We start from the raw sequence: 18,829 nt of genomic DNA on the forward strand, positions 1-18,829 counted from the left end.
GCAGAAAAAAAATAAAACTGAGAGAGACAGTCTAAAAATTAGGATTCCAGAATTAACAGTTTGGAACATCTTTAAGAAGATCGAGTGTATTGATAAGCTCAGTAATCGCAAAGGGACTGGTATTCCAAAGAAGACCTCCACTGCTGAGGACAAATGAAGAAAAATCCCCAAATGTATGTCCGACAGATCAGAAATACTCTAGGAGGCAGATGTGGATGTGTCAATGACTGTCAGCAGAAGACCTCATGATCAGAAATACAGAGGCTACACTGCAAAACACAGATGTGGTATGCTTTGGATCTTGGGCAGCTCCTTTATGCCTCCACACCTTGCTCTTGCAATCACTCCGATACAGGTTCATCTTAATCTCATCTGTCCACAAGACCTTTTTCCAGTATTCTGTAGGCTCTTAAACTGTAATCTGGCCATCCTTTTTGTGGCCAACTACTGGTTGGCATCTTGCAGTGTAGCCTCTATATTTCTGTTTGTGAAGTCTTCTGCGGACAGTAGTCATTGACGTATCCACACCTGCCTCCTGAAGCGTGTTTCTGATCTGTTGGACTTGTGTTTGGGAATTTTTCTTTATTATAATGAGAATTCTACTGTCATCAGCAGGGGAGGTCCTCCTTGGAATACCAGTTCCTTTGCGATTACTGAGCTCATTCTTCTTAATGATGTTCCAAACCAGGGGTGGGCAACCTTTCACAATGCATGGGCCAGATGATGAGTCAGTGGTTGAATGGCAGAACATTCTGATTTTTCGGCCGTGTTAGAACAGGGGTGGGGGGAAGGGGTGGGGTGATGGCAGCAACGGCAGACCTGGTTTGGGGTGGGGGGGGTGGCCACACCTATTCAAAACTATTGATTTTGATAATCCTCAAGTTTGGGTGATGTCTCCTACTGTTTAATTCTTTTTTTTTCAGCCTCAAAGTGGCTCGACTTTCATGTACAGTCAGATGATAATAAACTGGTCCTAGTGTTGAAAAAATGGTAACACAGACTCCAAAGGTGATCAAAAGCTGAGAGGCAAGTCTAGCTCTCTTATACCTGCACCAATGAAGCAATTAAATATACCCGAGTAATCAAGCACCTGAAAAGCCAAATATCCCAAACATTATGGTGCTCTGAAATGAGTGAACTAGGTATACAAAGCACTGTGATTTCTACATGGTCAAACCAAAATTTGTACAAATAACCCTGAAGAAAATGTGGAATGTGCACTTTGACACATGAATTGCTTGATTCCAAATTTTAAACTGTAGAGCACCAGGGTAAAATAAAGGAAAAAAGAGTCTTAATTCCAATCATTTTGTGCATGCATGTATTTATGTACACACACACACACACACACACACACACACACACACACACACACACACACACACACACACACACACACACACACACACACACACACACACACACACACACACAAAAATAAATATGCAGACACTAGCAGGATACCTGGCATTGCCCAGGAAATAAAAAAAAAACACCGTTGTTGACTACATGCTGCCTGCTCCTTGTTTGTCTGGAGGCCCGAGCACTGAGATGGTGTATTGCTGCTGTTCTGTTTCCTGCTGCCTGTTCCTTACATGTCTGGAAGCATCAACAGTGAGGCAAGACTGATGTTCTTCTGTTGTCTCTTGCTTTCTCCTTTGTCTAATTCTTTGGGCTTGTGAAGAGCTTCTGCCAAAGTTGCTTTGCTTTTATGGGCCCATATTGAATTGGGTTTGGCCACTTCTCTTTATTCTCATGCCCAGCACTGTAACTAATTAAGGTGCCCCTGGTGCAAGTTCAAACTTTTTTTTTGAAATTTTGAATTTCATATGACATTACAGGTTAAAATTCAACGTGATCATGACATTCAGCATCAAATGTTACCACAATTATAGTAAACGATAATGTGTCAGAGCTAATAAAAACTGTATAATGTCAATGCAAGCTGGTCAAAAAACACTTGAACTCCTATGACCTTAAAAGGTTACTTCAATGCGGTCGAGGCATTCAGCATCAAATGATGCCCCCAGTGAACCTCTCTGGACATTTCTAGAGTATTCCATATTGATTTGCATTGACACAGATTTTGGAAGCCAATTGTCTGTGCTTTGGTCCAAAGAAGCACTTTAAGGTGGTGGTAAATGTACAGTCAGATGATAATAAACTTGAACTTAAATGTTAAAATTGTTCCCAACTAGTTACCATTTCAATAAATGTACTCCTTCTATTAACATAGATTGCAGAATTGGGTATAAATGATCCATCATGGAAGGAACTTAATATCCAGAAATGTGTAATAATTGTCACCATAATAATCACTGACAATGCCTTATTACTGATAGCTACCAAATTAAAATGTGAACTTAAGAGTGGTCACTTGTTCCTTGTCGAAGCAAGGATTGAAGCAACTGTTGTGCATAATAATGGCTCAAGTATCATTTACTAACACGACAATCCTTTTGGAAGGTAAGCGGACTTTAACCATAGGCCAATCCATTGCACCTTCAACTATGCTTACATATCACCTATGCTAAAAACCTCTGAACTTTTTCTTAACACTGGGTGGTCTCCACCATTTCAATAACTCTTTTGGTCCCCACAAATAGAACTGGCTACAACATAGAACACTACAGTACTGTGCTGACCCATAGATTCCTTAAAAAAGTTACTAAACCCTCTGCCCCACAACCCTTTATTTTTCTTCCATCCAAGAGTTTCTTAAATGCCTCTAATGTTTCAGTCTCCACCACCATCTCTGGAAAGGCATTCCAAGAATCCACAACCCTCTGTGTTTAAAAAAAAAACACCCCTAATGTCTCCCCTAAACTTCCTTCCCTTCAATTTGTACACATGTTCTCTGGTGTTTGCTATTCCTGCCCAGGGGAAAAGACACTGTCCACCCTGTCTAAGCCTCTCAATCTTGTAGACCTCCCTTCATCATTCTACGCTCCAAAGAGAAAAGTCTCAGCTCTGCAAACCTTGCTTCGTAAGACTTATTTTCCAATCCAGGCAGCACCCTGGTAAATCTCCTCTACACCCTCTCCATAGCTTCCACATCCTTCCTATAATGGGATCTCACCAGAGATTTGTGTAGTTGCAACATGACCTCTTGACTTGTGAAATGAATCCCCCATTAATGAAGCCCAATATCCCATAGGCCTTCTTAACTATCCTATCAACCTGTACAGCAACCTTGAGGGATGTATGGATTTGGACCCCAAGGCCCCTCTGTTCATTCACACTCTTAAGTAACCCACCATTAATCCTGTACTCAGCTTTCTAGTTTGTCCTTCCAAAATGCACTGCCTCACACAAATTGCAGTCTAACCAGAACTTAGTGAAGTTCAAACCTGGATCACTACCATTTTACCTAGCAAAAATGCAGTCCAGTCAAGAATAGCACCTGATCTTTATACAGTGGATCAAAATTTATTGTCATGAACAGGTCACAAAATTTTATATTTTGCAGGAGCATCAGAGTGCAAAATTATTATAAATTATATTTAAAAAGTAAAAGAATTAGTACAAAAAGACGAGAAAGTGAGGTGGTGTCTAAGATTTATTGTCCATTCAGAAATCTGATGGGCGAGGGGAAGAAGCATCCTTGTGCAGTTGGGTTTCATCTTCAGGCTCCAGTAGCCCCTTCCCAATTGTAGCAGTGTGAAGTGGGATGGCATGGGTGGCAAGGGTCTGAGGACAGAAGCTGCTTTCTTAAGAGGACTTCTTATAGATGCCTTCAATGGAGTGTCTGATGCCTAATGATGGGGTTGGCCAAGTTAACAAGTCTAATATTTTTCTTGGCCTTTGCATTAGCAATTGCAGTCGAAAAATCTCTGTCAAATGTTAATCATGTGCATTGATTCCCTGTGAACCCATTAAATTTTAAGAAACTCAGTCTGAAAATGAGTTAGCCAAAAACTCCTGTGCTTGCAATACTATTCAAAAAATAAGTGTGCACCCTGAATTCTTGGATCAATTTTCCTCCCTGAATCAATGCCAGATGTACCCCAACTCCTAATTTATTTTTTACAGCACAAGGTAATCACTGTGGTTGTCTACAGACTTCCTGTTTCTAATTTAGTTGTGCTGTATTACACGTAATGTGGTTTGGGGAAAGTGCATACATTTTGTAAAAGAGTGAATTTATATCACTCATTTTGTAAATGAAGGATTGTCTATATTCAACTTTGTGTGTATGCTGGAGCATAAATGTGCAAATTAATCTGCAATACATTACCTAAGTAGTAAATAAAATGCTACCTAACATTATGCTGTAAGAAGCACTCTGCGACGTTATGCAAAAAAACATGAAAGACTGAGCTTGGATGTTTGTTACACTTGTTCAGACCAAATTGAAAACTTGAGCAACATTGGTTGGTACAAGGAGAAATGTAGTCTAAAAGCAAAAAAACTGATTTGGAGTTATTTGTCTGAACTGAAGCTAGAAAACTCGAATGTTGCAAAATAAATGACAAAGGTACTCAGTGCCCATAAATTATACTGAAGGCAAACAAAAATATCAGTTATATGAGAACTTTTCAAAAATCATAATTGAACATTTTTATTATTTTATAATTTTAATGATATGGTTCTAATCATTAGCCCCTTTCACACTTGCATCCCACTAAGTGTTCTGGAATGGGAATGGGGGCTTTGACTTTTCACACTTGACCATTCCTAACCAGACACTGAAGGCTTTCACACTTGTAAGGAGCCATCCCCGGAGTTAGGACTGTTCTAGCTTCTACTGGTGACATCATGACGCATCAAGTTATAGTGGACCTGCCCTAAATTCTGATCAATGTATTATGATCTTATATTTGAACAGAATTAATCATGCCTAATTATAACATAATTAAGCTTTCTGTACAGCACAGTATGAGCTCTTCAGCCCATTGTTGTTGTGCCAAGGGACCGTGGGAAAGTGCTAGCAATAAATAAACAGCAGACAATTTTTAAACTAGATGCGCTATAGCACACAATTTATATAGCGTGGGAAAGTTGGTAGCAGTATCACACACAACTTATGGGAAAAAGCGATGGCGGGCCTGCCCTCCCAGAGTGCCACATGGCAGAGAAAGGGCTGTATGCCCAGTTGCATGCACTAAGCATTCATGGAGGGGCTTCTCTGCTGCATGGCATTTAGGGAAGTCAGGTTTACTATTGCTTTATCCCCCCACAGTCTTTATAAATTGTGCACTATATAGTGTTACCAATTTTCCTACGCTGTTTAAAAATTGTCCACTATTGCTATTTGTTTCCTCTCTATCTTTCTCCTGCTGTGACTTTCCCATGGCAAAGTTTATACCTTCACTTTAATTTTTTCTTCCTTCATGTTCCTGCACTCATGCAACATCTTGGGTTATTTCAATCCCACAAAGCAATTACCCATTTTACACTTGCCTCATCGCAATGCCAGCATCTGCAGACTCCGGCGATTGTACTAGGAGTCAAGGACTTCAATCCCCAGCATGAGATGACATCATCTGATGCCAGCTTTCACACTAGACACTTTAAAGGCTGATTGGTAATTAAGTCCTAGAATCACTTGCAAGTGTGAAAGCAGCTATTGTCATCAGATTAGTTCTTATGAATTTAAACAGGATTTCGTTGCAATGATGAAACAATGTTCAGGAACAAAATCCAAATTATTCACACTTTGTCCTTATGAAGAAATTATAGAATATATAATTTAAAATAGACTTGGTTGAAAATTCTAATAAAACATTCATCAACCAGCAACAGCCCTTAAAGAGATCATTGAAAGGTACTCTCCGAGTGTCAACATTTCTAAGGATCTGTCCTGGAGCCTCCATGTTGATGTAAACACAAAGGCGGCTCACCAGCAGCTATACTTCGTGAGGTGTCTAAGGAGATTCAGTATGTCAACGAAGACTCTCTAAACTTCTACAAGTGTACCGGGGAAAGTATTCTGGCTGGTTGCATCACTGCCTGGGTATGGAGGCGACAACTCTCAGGACAAGAATGAACTCCAGAGGGTTGTTAACTTGGCTGCGACATCACAAGCACCAGACCACTCCAATGAGAACATCTACACAAGGCAGTGCCATTTTTTTTTAAAAAAGAGCCTCTATCCTCAAAGACCCTCACCACCCAGGCAATGCCCTCTTCACTCTGCTAAGGCACCAGGACAGCTTCTTTAAATCTCTATAAGATCACCATTCAGCTACCTACACACCAACGAATAAAGACCCAGCCAAAACAAACCCACTGAAGCCCCGCTTGTGCCGGGAGCCCGAGGTTCCCACTTCTGCCCAGGAGCCAGAAGTTCCTGGTCAGTTCAGCTGCAAAATTTTTTTTTGGATAAATGAGGATTTCAGAGAATCTGATTTTGGATACTGAGTTGTATTGTATATGATAAAGCCAACCATATTTGTTTTGGCTTAATTTAGTATTTTATTTTGCCTTTAGAAAAATAACATTGATATAGCTACACATAAATTGAGATGGGGCACAAAGTTAGACTATATATTCTTTCAAATACACACCACTATAACTAAAAAAAGTTCTCCAGTCGGGAATAGGTAATGGACTGCAAAAACAAAAGGCAGTCACTATTTGGTATGAAGCACCAATGTATGGCATAATTTAAATTTTGTAATCTCACTCTGGAATGGCCAGTGAAGCCGTAAAATCATTGGCATCTGGTCATAAACAAAATCACCCCATCCTTAGCACTTCTTTTAACTTCCAAACCAGTGTCCCTATAATGCCATTTCAAAAGCTCATCACTAGCAGACTGTTTCAGCTCTCCTGCTAAGTGACTCACCAACTAGGTTCCCATGTGAGGTGGCTTTGCAAACTATACTGTTATTAAGCCCAATCCTTTTAAAATGGAGATCATTATTCTACCCCCCCCATCAAAACAAACCAGATTTGATCACTCTGCCCATTCAAGCATCTATTCCTTTAACCCATTCCATATATAAAGTTATATTCAGGCACCACACTATCAACTTCATTAATTTGTTGCTTGTAAATAGAAAGCCTTTGATAATATTGGCTTGTCAATGAAACCAAACCATGAGAGAACCCTACCCAACTTCAGAGAATAAAACAAATGTCAATAATTTCCCAAGAATTCAGATAGGAGATACTACATAACCTTCATAATTACAGTATCTATTTGATTTAATTGAAAGTCAACATGCCATTCAGTGAGAAATAGTTATTGAACATCAGAAACAGCAATACTAAATTTTATTTACCGTAAAAAAAAAATTAAAAAAATAAATTAAAAATCGATGATGGGTATTAACTGCATTAGCAAATTGAAATTCACAATGCATCCTAAATCAATAGGACCCAAATTTAAAATTCTCATCCACGTTTAAATTCTCTTATGGATATGCTCCCATCTCTGGAACTTATAGCTCTTCTGGTTTCCTATAGGAGTCTCTAACCATATAGAAGCTCTAGCAATAGAATCTTCAGACCCTCTTCTGGTCACCAATGATATGAAATAAAGAAGCCACAAAGGCTGTGGTCAAGGGACTCGCATCAAGCTATGGGCTGCTGGAGAAGGTTCGAGACTGGCTGAGGGGTACCAGGTATTGAAACCAGCATATGAGAGGGTGCCAAGGCCGCTGAGGGCTTCCTGATCGGGCAAGAGTTTGGATCGGGAGCCCAAATTGCCATGGTTTGGAATGAAATATGTGTGGCTGCGGAAGCTGTGGGAACACTAGATGCTCTATGGATGCTCAACGACTATGGAGGCTCTCTTTTACTTCTCTTTCTCTGTAAGGTACACTTGGAAATTTCTACTGATGGCAAATCTTTGTCTGCTTTATGGTACACTAAAGGAAATTTTATATAATATCACATTTTCTGTTTTATGACATGACAATAAAAGAATCTTGAGTAAGACATATGCTTGCCCTCATACTATTAAGTACAATGTTATCCATAAAGATGTTATCCTATCCTACTAGTGATGGAATCAACCTCAGGAACAGAACTGAAGGTTGAGACCGTGTCCTTGTGCCCATCAGGACAGACAACATAGGCATAATGGGAGCTAGCGAGGAGGAGGCGGGTCCTCTCAACCAATGGATCAGTCTTAGATTGCTTGGCATGCTTCCGAATCAGGACCGGCCCAGGGGAGGTAAGCCAGGCGGGCAGCTTAATCCTTGATGCAGATTTCCAAGGGAAAACAAACATCTGTTCATTAGTCTTGTGGCACCTATACCTCTTTCCTGATGGCAGCAGTGAGAACAGAGCATGTGCTGGGTGATGTGGGTCCTTGATGATTGCTGCTGCTCTCCGACGGCAGTGTTCCCTGTAGATGTACTCAATAATGGAGAGAGTTTTGTGTGATGTCCTGGGTTATATCCACTACTTTTTGGAGGGCTTTACGCTCAGGGGCATTGATATTCCCATACCAGACCATGATCAGTCGGTCAGCACACTTTCCACCACACTTCTGTAGAAATTCGCCAAAGTTTCTGGTGTACAAAAAATATAGACAGCTTGAAGTATTTACTAAGGGAAGGATATTGATCTGTGAGGGGAAATAAGTTGGGGAGTTATAGAAACAATGATGATTAAAGAAGAGGAAGTACTGGCACTTTTAAGGAAAATGAAGGTGGATAAGTCTCCAGGTCCTGACAAGATAGTCCCTCCATCCTTGGGATAGGTTAGTGTAAAAATAGTAGGGGCTTTGATATTTAAATGGTGCCGGAGGATGGGAGGGTAGCTCATGTAGTTCCATGGTTTAAAAGGTGCTGGAGTAAATCTATTAATTATAGGCATGTAAATATGACATCGGTGGTGGTTAAATTCCTGGAAAGTATTCTTAGAGATTATAGGCAGGAACAGTCAACATGGATTTGTGAGGGTACGATCATGTTTAACAAACCTTAATTGAATTTTTTGAGAAGGTTGCTAGGAAAGTTGATGAGGGTAAGACCGTGGATATTGTATATATGGACTTTAGTAAGACCTTTGATAAGGTTCCTCAGAGAAGGTTAGTTAGGAAGGTTCAATCATTAGGTATTACCATTGAAGTAGTAAAATGGATTCAATAATGGATGAATGGGAGATGCCAGAGAGTAATAGTAGATAACTGTCAGATTGGGAGCCGGTGACTAGTGGTGCGTCTCAGGTTTCAGTATTGAGACAATTACTATTTGTCATGTACATTAATGATGTGGATGATTGAGTGGTAAATTGGATAGTAAATATGCAGATGATACTAAGATAGGTGGAGCTGTGGATAGTAAAGAGTTTCAAAGATTGCAGAGGGATTCAGGTTAGTTAGAAGATTGGGTTGAAAGATAGCAGATAGAGTTTAATGCAGATAAGTGTGAGGTGTTACATTTTAGTAAGGGTTATCAAAATAGGACCTTCTCCGACAATGAGTATGCCAGGATCCTAGCCGATTTCCTGGCTACCATAACTCCCCAGTTCAGCCAGCCTTAAGCATGGGGTGCAGCACCATAACCCTCTCACCGGACAGTCACTCCATGCATGCGCATGCAGGGTGCCCCCTAACAGCTCCAACTGGCCAAAGACTAATTCTGCAGGATGGAAGAAATGGGCATAGTGCACTCCTCAGACATCCTCTCTTCATATGGTCCCCAAAACGTCTGGTGAGGACGGAGGCTCGACAAGGCCTGGCAACCAATCTTGCCAAGTGTCAGTTTAGCCTCACTTCCACGAACTTCCTCAGCCATCACATCGACCAGCACGGAGTGGTCCCTCTCCCGTTCAAGGTTGAAGCCACTCGCAAGTTTCTCAAACCCTCTACTGTGAAGGGATTCCCAAGAGTTTGTTGGCATGGTCAACTTCTATAACCGTTTTACGCCAGCTACGGCCAGGATAATGCAACCGGTTTTAAAACCCCTGGCCAACAAGCCGAAAGAGCTCGTTTTGGATGACGCAGCCATGACAGTTTTCAATAATGCCAAGGAAGCGCTGGCAAAAGCAACAATGCTGGTACAGCCACAGGCCAATGTACCAACCCCTCTCATGGTCAACGCATCTGGTACAGCCAGATGCAGCAACTGAACAATAGTAGCTGACAACCCCCTCACCCTTTTCAGTCGTCACCAGAAATACAACCCTTTCGACCAGGAGCTCCTCCTCGTCTACCTTGCCATCTGGCATTTCCGCTACTTTCTCGAAGGCCGGGATTTCACAGCTTTCATGGATCACAAACCACTCATGTTTGCCTTTGCCAAAGTACCTGATCCTTGGTCAGCCCAACAGCAGTGCCACCTGACCTACATCTTGGAATACACGACTTCAATCCAGCACATCGCAGGCAAGAGTAAGCAGGTCGCAGATGCATTAACCCACGCGGCCATCAATGCCATCCACGCTGAAAGGTATGCACAGGAACTCTGAGCTCAAATGGGGTGATGAGAGCTGTCTTGGGGATGTCAGCTGATGATAGCCATGTACCAAGTCGATTTTGGAAAGTAGAATGGCACCATTCAGGTTTGCAGTGAAGTCCTCGATGTGAGGATGTTGTCTACATGGCTGTGGCAATTGCCCAGCATGAAGATGAGGAGATTCTCACCTACTGCACTGCCATCTCAAACCTAGAGGATACTAGATTTGGGCCCACTGTCACCACACTCCTCTGCACTGTGTCTACGGGACAGCCAAGGCCCATCATCCCCACTGCCTGGCGATGCCAGATCTTCGACATGGTTCACAGTCCAGCTCACCCTTCCATTTGGGCAACAAAGGAATTTATTGCAGCCAAATTCATGTGGCATAGGTTGCACAAACAGGTGGGCAACTAGGCCAGAGTGTGCATCCCTGTCGAACCTCCAAGATCCAGTGACATGTCAAGGAGCCGCTTCAGAACTTCGTCCCAACACAGTGACTTTTCCACCATATTCACATCGACATCGTGGGACCACTGCCCCCACCCAGACGAGTCATCCACCTTTTCACCATCGTGGAGAGATTCACAAAATGGCCACAGGCCATCCCACTCTCAGACACCTCCACTGTGACTTGTCCATGTGCCCTGATCGCCCACTGCATAACCTGTTTTGGCTTGCTGGCGGACATCTCCTCCGATAGAGGTACACAGTTCACCTCTGGGCTGTGGTCAGCAATGGCTGCTTGGCATTATGCTGTACCACACAACTGCCGATCACCTGCAAGCAAACGACATAATGAAACCTTTTCACCAGCACATGAAGGCACTGCTCACAGGCCCAGACTGGATGGATGAATTGCCATGGGGGTCATGCTAGGCATACGCACGGTCACAAAGGTGGACCCGGCAACTTCCTTGGCTGAGTTGGTGTACGGCAGTCCCTGGGGACTTTACCCGGCAGCACATGGACATCAAGAACATCCCACGACCATGCTGACACACCTCCGTAAGAAGGTGGGCATGCTTTCTCCAGTCCTAATGTCCTGATGTGGTTTCATAACCACGTACATCCCACCCAACCTCCAGGACTGCCAGTACATTTTCCTTTACCAAGATTCCCACTGTACACCTCTGCACAAGTCATAGGAGGAGCCGTTCAGAGTACTACAAAATGACGCCATGATTTTTATCATCGACATGGGCGGCAGACATGAGACTGTCTCCATGGACCGTCTCAAGCTGGCACACTTGTATGCATGTAGTACAGCCCCGCTGCAGAGGGCATCCACCATCACAACCAAACCCACCCTCACCTCAACAACCTAACCACCTCCAACACTCCAGTTCTGGGAGTGGAGGTTACGTGGCAGATTGTGCCACTTAGTTCTCGAACCTTCGTTCAGAGGTTCGGGTTCTCGTGAGAGAAGAGCTGGAACACAGATGAGCTGGACATCAGCGATTATGACATAATCGAGATGAAAGAGAAGCTGGGCAGCAGTTATTTTGGCTGATGACGACTTCTGAATTGAACTGTCGATTTATTAAATTTCATGTTTGTACTGAATTGTTAAAGCATGAAACTCCAACACAAGTATATATAACAAATATCTTCAATCGCAGACTAAAACCTAATACAGTAAAATCCCTGTTATCTGGAATTTAAGCCACCAGCAAAAAAAAAAGGAAATAAATCAATAATGAAAGTGAATAAGAATAAAAATTTAAGTAAAAGTAAATGGTCACGAAAGCAGCACATAAACCTTCTACCGGTGACATCATGATGCATCCAGCGATGGTGGACCTGCCTCAATGTATTATGATTTTATATCTGAACAAAATTATATAATTAAGCTTTATGTACAGCACATTTAAGGGCCTTCAGCCCCTGTTGTTATTGTGCCGACCTATATAAGGGACTGTGGAAAAGTGCTAGCAATAAATAGCAATTGTGGACAATTTTTAAACAGCATGGGAAAGTTGGTAGTGCTATTGTGCACAATTTACAAACACCATGGGGGAAAAAAGCAATGGCAGACCTGCCTTCCCAGAATTCCATGTAGCAGAGAAAGGGCTGTATGCACAGCTGTATCCACCATCACTTTTTCCCCCTCAGTCTTTACAAATTGTGCGCTATAGCACTACCAACTTTCCTATGCTGTTTAAAAATTGTCTGCTATTGCTACTTATTTCCTCTCTCTTCTCCTGCGACTTTCCCATGGCAAAGTTTATACCTTCATTTTATTATTTTCTTCCTTCACGTTCCTGTACTCACACAAGAACTTGGGTCATTTTGTCCTAGAATCCAGTTGCCCTTTCTACACATGCCTGATTGCAATGCTGGCATCTGTAGACACTGGGGATGCACTAGGGGTCAAGGCAGTCTATCCCTGGCATGAGATGATGTCATTTCATGCCAGCGTTGAGACAATTTTCATTCCACACTAGACCTTTTAAGGCCAATTGGCCATTAACCCCTGGGACCACTTGTAAGTGTGAAAGGGGCTCATGTAATTTGAACATTTTCCATTTCTCTGTAGATTAGTGGCACAGAGGTTTGAAAAGAACAGAACCCAGCAAGAGTCAGTTCACAACACAGCATCAATTTATAAAGTGGAAAGAATGCATTGGTATGGTTTCATTGTCTAGTGGACTGAGGTGGAGTCAGGTTGGTCTGAAAATACCTGCATTTTTTCACTATCAGCAAGGTGATTTCTTGAGGTCTGCAACTAATCTCATGGTCTGCTGTTGGACTCCACACCAAGTCATGGGGTAATTCTGAATTGCATTGAGCTATGCCATCATATACATTTAACTTTGTACCTGGTACAGCAATAATTCAGAAGAGATCTAGATGGAAAAAGTAACTAGAGGCAAGTAGATAAAATATGATTTTTTTTGTTAACTTGCATCAGTTAGTGTTTTTAAAATCATTAAACTTAAAAATGCAACTAATTTAAGTAATTTTTAAATTGCCTTTGATAGTGTGAAAAAAATGGTTAAGGCCACTCACCAATAGCAGCACAGCATCAGGATTTGCTATCACAGGTCTTGTCATTAGTCCCAATCACAATGGCATTTTTATCCAGTAATTAACTATCAATCTTCCGATTAATGTGTGGACGCTCGCGAACCAGCATGCAGGTGTCAGAACGGCAATAGGGAGGGTGTATTATTGCTTGTGGTGCGCTATCTAACAGAAGAAAACACACAACACAAAGTCTGTCTACAGGCTTTATTTGACATCAACTTCCACAGAGCTGGCTGTGAGGAATGCTGTTCCAAGCTCTGAGACTGTCTTTGAAGGGCTGGATCTGGCTTTTTTCCTGGAGGGTGATTGACAGCTGACTGGGTGGGGCTTGGTCCATTCAGGTCAGCTGATTGACAGCCAAACAGGTATTGCCTTGTCCTCATGCTCTTCTGCAGGCACAGAGGTCACCCCCTGCAGTAGGCCGGTGGTGTACTACCACAATGCCAATTTGTTTTGATTTGGCGTACCAGTTAGCCCAGTAAGAAAGAGACAGGGGGTATGCAGGACATCGCTGCTGGAAAGAGCACAGAGAACATTGGTCCAGTGTGAACACAAAAACTCTATCATGAACTGGTTTGTTGAGCTGCCAATTTACTGATTAGTCAATGTGAAAAGGGCTATTGCTCACAATTACTCCACCTCATGGGATAGCCAGAGCAGTAGGATGGATACCTAACGTGTGACAGCTGTGGAAGTGTTTTGTGAAAATTAGACCAATAGGGCCACAGGTGGCTAAGGGAATTGCTTAGAGCAGGGACATGCAAGAGTTGTAATCCAGTTCAAGTATGATCCACTCATTAGTCTAATGCAAATACTCCAGACACATTTCCTACTTTCTGCACTTGAGTACTTGCCTTCATACCAGCTATGCTCTTGAAAAACGTTTAACCCTTTGTACTCCAGCCAATTTTAACCTTTCATTATATATTCCAGACTAGGTCTATAGTACAAATATCAGTATGAACCAGCTGGTGTTTGGATATAAAACCAGTCCAGGAAAATGGGGACACAGAATGTGTGGTTGTTGGTAGACGCTGAAAACAGGGTCACAGAGGCTAAAGGATTAAAAGTTTATAGAATACACAATTGAGAATTAGTCACTACTGCTCAGTGGGAGCTACAGACCTCATTACATTAGTCCTACCATAGGTAGAATGAGGATGGCATGAAGGCCATATTTAGCATCAAGACATTGTGGCAAATTGAAGTAGATGGATGGTTGGCAGCTAAACATTAACTTCAGGGAATCAGTACAGTTTTATCTCAAGGCCCAACTATATTCTAGTGCTTGTTTGATAATTTCCCCTCCATAAGATCAGAATGATTGTTCAGCTCATCAATTCTTCACATCATAAAGCAGCTGTGCTTACATACAAGAAGCCCTAAACATTCGGTCCTACACAAATTTTTCTTTCTTTGGCTTGGCTTCGCGGACGAAGATTTATGGAGGGGGTAAAAGTCCACGTCAGCTGCAAGCTCGTTTGTGGCTGACAAGTCCGATGCGGGACAGGCAGACACGGTTGCAGCGGCTGCAGGGGAAAATTGGTTGGTTGGGGTTGGGTGTTGGGTTTTTCCTCCTTTGCCTTTTGTCAGTGAGGTGGGTTCTGCAGTCTTCTTCAAAGGAGGTTGCTGCCCGCCAAACTGTGAGGCGCCAAGATGCACGGTTTGAGGCGATATCAGCCCACTGGCGGTGGTCAATGTGGCAGGCACCAAGAGATTTCTTTAGGCAGTCCTTGTACCTTTTCTTTGGTGCACCTCTGTCACGGTGGCCAGTGGAGAGCTCGCCATATAACACGATCTTGGGAAGGCGATGGTCCTCCATTCTGGAGACGTGACCCACCCAGCGCAGCTGAATCTTCAGCAGCGTGGACTCGATGCTGTCGACCTCTGCCATCTCGAGTACTTCGACGTTAGGGATGAAAGCGCTCCAATGGATGCTGAGGATGGAGCGGAGACAACGCTGGTGGAAGCGTTCTAGGAGCCGTAGGTGATGCCAGTAGAGGACCCATGATTCGGAGCCGAACAGGAGTGTGGGTATGACAACGGCTCTGTATACGCTTATCTTTGTGAGGTTTTTCAGTTGGTTGTTTTTCCAGACTCTTTTGTGTAGTCTTCCAAAGGCGCTATTTGCCTTGGCGAGTCTGTTGTCTATCTCATTGTCGATCCTTGCATCTGATGAAATGGTGCAGCCGAGATAGGTAAACTGGTTGACCGTTTTGAGTTTTGTGTGCCCGATGGAGATGTGGGGGGGCTGGTAGTCATGGTGGGGAGCTGGCTGATGGAGGACCTCAGTTTTCTTCAGGCTGACTTCCAGGCCAAACACTTTGGCAGTTTCCGCAAAGCAGGACGTCAAGCGCTGAATTGCTGGCTCTGAATGGGCAACTAAAGCGGCATCGTCTGCAAAGAGTAGTTCACGGACAAGTTTCTCTTGTGTCTTGGTGTGAGCTTGCAGGCGCCTCACAAATAAGTAATAACTAATACACATATTATAGCAATACATGGCGATGACCATCCCCAACAAAAGAGAGTCTAATTAAGAACTCACCACAACACCCTTTACATTTTACAACATTGCTCTCACCAAACCATCCTCCAACAACATAATGATGACCAGAACTGATGGCAAGTTTAATTTGATTAACAACACAACCTATGGGAGGTCTTGCTCCCTCCTCAAATCTTTTCCACCATCCAAAATGCAAAAGGCAGGAGCATCATGGAATAACTCACACTTCTGTTGAAGCTCAACACCATCTGGAACAAGTTAATCAAATTTGTTGTTACCTAATCCATTATCAAATCACTTGCTCACCACCTACACATCTCAAACCTCAATCTCTTGAAAAGAACTGGCAAGAGGTCCATGGTAAAATTGTCACCAGCTCTCTTTTAAGTCATACACCAGTCTACTTAGACATGCACCACATTTTTTTCATCAACAATAGGTCTAATTATTGTGATAGTAACTTTCAGCACGAGTACAGTAGCTCAAAAAAAGTGGTCACTGTCACTTTCACGAGAGAAAATAGGAATGGTCAGTAGCATCACCTATATGTGATACAAGTTCATAAAAATTGTTTAGATTGCACAATTTATTTGCAAATGTTATCATTTTTAGACATAGAAATTAAACTGTATTCTATAGAGTTCTAATATCCCTCCAATAAATGGTTTTGCAACATTAAAATACATGTGTAGTTTGAACTTATCATTGACCAGCTACTAGATATCAGAGCAAATCTAACTCCATGTGAATGGGGACAGGCTCAAAGTTCCTATTACAACACATATATACAAGCATTTTATAATGTTGGATTTGAAGCTTGAAACCACCTGCATAAAAGACAAAGCACAAATATGTTGCCCCATTCTACTTTCTCAACAATTTCCTATATTGGCTTTAGAAGGCACCATTCCTTGAGGAGGTACTATTTCAATTACATTAATCTAATTTTAGCAACTTACCCTGGCATTTTGCTTTCAATCAAATGAGATAAGATATTAATCATGCTTTCTAACATTAATATACTAAAAAAGGAGGGGGGGGGGGAAGAAAGGGTAAGGCTCAGAATCAACTAATTCAGGAAAACATCTCAAATATCTTCTTAACAGGCTTATTGACCTGTCATGCCACCTTTGAGGATCTATGCCTCAAATGCTGATCAGTTAGACATGTAATATATTCCCTTCCAACTGGCACCTCCCTAAACAGTTCCTCATGCGTAAATTTCACTGAGCCCTTTTTATGACTATTTCATCACACCATCTAAATCTTCTTACAGTCTACGCCCTTTCTCATTAATTACTCAGACAAATTTTGATTTATTTGCAAACTTGTATATCAGTTGTATGGATTTGATTGATGTTACAAAGGTCAACAGACCAAACAGCAAGCTTTAATGGAAACCCCATTAACACTTTCCATCATGAAAAGACACATCATCAATCACCCTTCCATAATTGCCAATGCCAATTTTGAATCCAATTTTCACATGATCAAACTGGTACGTGGAACCTTGCAGTGATAGTAGATCCAGCTTTTAGTTATTTGTGTGATGATGCAAACTTAGGTCACATTCACAGATATTAACATTAAACTTTCATTAACAGTAGAATTACAGTAGTAAATTCTAAGAGACAATGCCAGATAAGAAATGCAATTGCAGGAAAAATAGAAGACATGCACTACAGATTTGTAGTTTGCCACAACTGTGATATTCAATCGATTTCATACAGTTTAAGATATACAATTGTAATTGTTCTTTTTTACTTAACGAAGTACCTGTCAGCTACAGCAAGCATGAATTTCAGTGCATATGTAATATTGTATTAAATATATAACGATAAACACATTAGAACTTACAGGTCTCAAGAACTTGTAACAAATGAAATAAAACACTTTTCTGACTGTTTCTAAAATTATTTCCAAAAGTCTTAATTGACCATCTTCCTCAAATGGCATGGCAAAAGTATACAAAAAGATTTAGATTACTCAAGTATAGGATCAGGGTTGGTTATTATACTGTTGCAGTCAAATGCCACCTGCTTTTACATCAGGGTGTGCTTGCTCAGTTGACTTCCTCATGGAAGCTCCGTCACCAAGTTCACACACATACTTAGCAGCAACCCAATTATTGTTCATAGATTTAAAAACAAAAACAATATTTCCATGAGACTTTCTAGGGAACAAAAAAATTCTGCAGATACTGCAAAAAAATGAAATAAAAATGGAACATTCTGGAAACAGATCAGATTGATTCTGTAGGGATACAAAGAAAATGTTTCACATCAATTGTATTGTAATTTTTTGTGGTTTCTGTTGTCAGTGGAAGTAAAAGACAAAGTAGTTACAAATGAATTATGGGATTAGTTTTGCTCTACAAAATGACATTCGAACCCTGCAAATCTTCTTAATTGCATTAAGATTTACTATATTATAAAACCAAAGTTGCTATTTGTTCAGAAGTCCATTTCATAGCAATCTCCTCCCTGAAAAAAATCTATACAACATTTTGCCCCAGACTCTAAGGGACCTGTAATATCATGCCTTAAAATACAATTTAAAAGCAGACTAGGGCCCTTCTTGACTGCTATGCCTTTTAAAATCATGGTTGATCTACCTCAGATACATTTTCATATATTATTCTTAAACAACCTCGATTCTATGAATACCCAGAAATGTACTGAATAAACTCAATATCAATAACTGAATCTCCACTGCCTTTTGGGGTAGAAAATTCCACAGATGTCACCTTCTGAATGGAAAAAATGTTATTTCAACTCTAATATTTTGTAGGATTCCTAGTTCCAGACTCTTCAGCAGAGGAAGCATCCTCTTTGGAGTCAAGACCAGTGCATGTGCCTTGCATGCATAACAAGTCATGAGAATGATCTCAGATGCAAACTTGCTTAATAAAAACACTTCCTTCACTTCCTTTAATGGT

At 41.5% G+C, this 18,829-nt stretch overlaps 1 protein-coding gene across 8 annotated transcripts in view; it reads right to left on the bottom strand.

Annotated features, from left to right (window-relative positions):
• LOC138740411 (phosphatidylinositol-binding clathrin assembly protein-like) overlaps nt 1–18,829 on the bottom strand; it is a 98,145-nt gene that overhangs the window by 77,730 nt on the left and 1,586 nt on the right. The window lies entirely within an intron of this gene.

This window comes from Narcine bancroftii, chromosome 8, assembly GCF_036971445.1.
Source record: "Narcine bancroftii isolate sNarBan1 chromosome 8, sNarBan1.hap1, whole genome shotgun sequence".
In the NCBI taxonomy this organism is placed as follows: domain Eukaryota; kingdom Metazoa; phylum Chordata; class Chondrichthyes; order Torpediniformes; family Narcinidae; genus Narcine; species Narcine bancroftii.